Here is a 3,451-nt window from a genome sequence, read left to right as displayed (position 1 = left end):
TCGAGTCGCCACATATCTAGGCCAAACAGCTATGCCTAGAATCCGTAAAAAGAATTCCCCCCCCTACAAAAAAAAAAAAAAAAAAAAAAAAAAAAACGCACACACAGACACACACACACACACACACACACACACCAAAAGGAAGAGCAGTCGCTATATCGTCCCCCCCACGAAGTAATGCCTAACGGCGGTTTCCATGAGGGATTAGAGGAAAGAGGAAAGGGGTTTAGGGTTTAGTGGGTAGGGGCGTTAGCGTCGAGTTTTAGTATGACGCTGCGTCGAGTCGCCACATATCCAGGCCAAACAGCTACGCCTAGAATCCGTAAAAAGGATTCCCCCCCCTAAGGGAAAAAAAAAAAAAAAAAAAAAAAAAACACACACACACACACACATGCATACAGACATACGGACATAATTGTGGAAACATTCGGGGAAGCTTCCTAGGACCTCAAAACGTGGAGATATTATGAGAACTCGATTTTCTAAAAACGGGGTACAACCAATAACTTCCCGATTTTTGAAAATTTTCAATTTTCTTAGCGGGATGTTAAAAAGAAATATTTGATTGAAATAAGATTTATTCGTACCAAACATATAAGATCTTTGGCTTCGATGAAGTCGCCCCTGGGGGACTCCTAAATTCACGAGCCGCACCTGCAACCGCTAGTTCCCACAAAGACTAACCGCCTGCGCAAAACTTAGCTTGCCCGATCACGCCATGTCTCGACGATGTGATTAGCTGATTGCTCCGTTGACATGCGCAGTCAGTCTTCTTCTCGAAGCTGACGAGAAAGAAGACGCATTATGATTATAATTTTTCGCAATCACGCTTTTGAGTGTAACTCGTCATCATTAGTTTTTTCTTTATTTTCGCTTTTACTAATTTTCCGCCTTTCACTTATTTAATACTTTAATTTGCTTAAATTAATTGTTATTAATTTTTTTCAGTTTTTTTACAGATAAATTGTGTTACTTGTGCAATTAATTCATCGCTTTTTGAGTGTCGGCTTGGTGTTCAAACACGTGTCAACCGGTTTCGCTTTGTTATACACGCTTTCATTAACTTATCCGCGTTATTAATAATAATCCGCTAACTGATCAAATAAATATTGTGTATATTGTGTAAATGAATTTCTAGTGCATATTGAAAATAATATTTCCGCGTTTTAATTGAGATATCCAGACCAAAACCTGATCCTCAGTTTTCCCGCATTTACATCATTTTACTCTGGTCGATATATAATATATTTGAGCGAGTAAATCGCGTAAAATAAATAGTTTATTCATAGTAAAGATATGGTTTATCTGTGGTAAATAGATCATAGTTAACGACAATAATAAACATTTAGAATTTATTATAACACTAAAAGCAGCTGTCACATGACCAATTTTTAATTTTATTTAACAAATAAATTAACTCTAAAAGATTATTTTTTAAAAATTGCATTTTTGATTTTTTTAAATTTCTACATGTCAATTTTTAACTTCCCGCTAAGAAAAAGGAAAATTTTCAGAGATCGGGAAGTTATTACTTTTACCCCGTTTTTTGAAAATCGAGTTTTCATCAGATCTCGACGTTTTGAGGTCCAAGAAAGCTTCCCTGACTATTCCTGCGGTTATGTCACCGTGTCTGTATGTATGTATATTAGGTTCCGCCAAATTAGGGTGTGCCAAAATGTAACTCTCGTGGAGAACCTTTTAAAATTGGAATTTTAAGTTCCGCTTTTAACAGGGGCTGTGTTTGGGAGATTCCTCAGATATTTTGGATTTAGACGATGTATTTGATTTTTATAGAATTTTTTAACAGAAGCTTAGTTTGGGCATTTCCGGTGAAAATTCAAAATTTGGCTGGAAGTGCCTAAGTAAATATCCTGTTAAAAATTCTATAAATAATCAAATGAATCCTCTCACTCCGAAATATCTCAGGAAAGACCCAAACACAGCTGCTGTTAAAAGTGGAACTCAAAATTCCAATTTTGAAAGTTTCTCCACGGAAATTACTTTTTGGCACACCCTAATGTATATATCTGTGTAATATATGTATGTATATATATATATATATATATATATATATATATATATATATATATATATATATATATATATATATATATATATATATATGTGTGTGTGTGTGTGTGTTTGTGTGTGTGTGTGTTTTTATAGAGGAGGTTAAATACATTTACGTATACCAGGACGAGATGTTTGTCCTGGAAATATCGAACTCGGAAGTCAATATTATTGACAACAATACCGACTAAACATTCTCCTCTCTCTTTCCCCATAGATATTACGGAGAAGACTGGATCGGAACCGCGTTAGCATTACTTGTCCAGTCTGTGTTGCGTCCCATGACATTTACTCCTAGTTACTAGTCTCTTTCTGCGGTTTTTTCTTTTAAAAGACGCTGCGCATAGGCTGCGACAGCTGACCAGTTATCTTCTTTTTTGATCATCCATGTTATCAAACTCTCAGGGAAGAGTGTGGTGCCAAGAGTTTCTTCAGTACTGCTTTTGTAGTTCTTTCACCGGTCACACTTGAAGAACGTGTGCTTGACGTTGTAAATTTTGTCTGGGCAGTATTTGCACGTTAGTGTGCTGTGCAGACCCATCTTGAAAAGATAGGCATTGAACTGCCCATGTCCCTTCATGTTTTCATCACTACTTTTAGCGTCATAGAGTTTTGCTCTCTCAAACGCGAGTAGGCTGATGGGTGCGGCTCCCACAATGACCAATATAGCCGCCTCGAAAACCGTTCGATAGGCGCAGGCAACCCTGAGAGTGCCTCGTCACTGCACTGCCGCTTTTTTTTGCCGACAGGTCTTTTGTTTCAATATGTCTGCCCATATTTCTGCTCTATAAAGCAGTACCGAGTGGACTGCTTCTAGAAGGACTCTTCTCTTTTTGGTTCTTGGTCCCATAGTGTTGGTCATGATTCTTGCTAGTCTAGACAACGTCTTACTGGCTGTCTTGTATGCACTTTCAAGGTGTTCACAGAAAGATAGTTCCTCATCTATCATTATCCTTAGATAGCACAGGGCCCTTGTTGACGTCAATGTTATTCCTTCCATGTCCACAGCGAATGGTTTTGGGAACCATTTTTGGCATTTCAGAACAACCTTCTTGGTTTTATGCTTGGCGAGTTTCAGGTGGTGTTTATCAAGCCAGGTCTCGATGGTGTCAATAATTTCCCGAACCAGTAATTCGGCCTCTTCTACGCTGTCTACTACTATCGTGGCCGCAACGTCGTCTGCAAAGCCCGTTAGCTCTATTTGCTTTAGTAACGGGATTTCAAAAAGCTCGTCGTAGTCCGCGTTCCATAGATCGAGCCCCATTATCGAGCCTTGTGGTACGCCAGCCGTTATGGTGTATTCTTGTGGGCCTTCTGTAGTTACCGCCATTAGCTTTCTGTCGTCCAGGTAGTTGTCGACTAATGCCAGACTCTCTGGCTC

Source organism: Cotesia glomerata, linkage group LG10, assembly GCF_020080835.1.
Source record: "Cotesia glomerata isolate CgM1 linkage group LG10, MPM_Cglom_v2.3, whole genome shotgun sequence".
Lineage (NCBI taxonomy): Eukaryota > Metazoa > Arthropoda > Insecta > Hymenoptera > Braconidae > Cotesia > Cotesia glomerata.
This window is presented reverse-complemented; position numbering follows the sequence as displayed.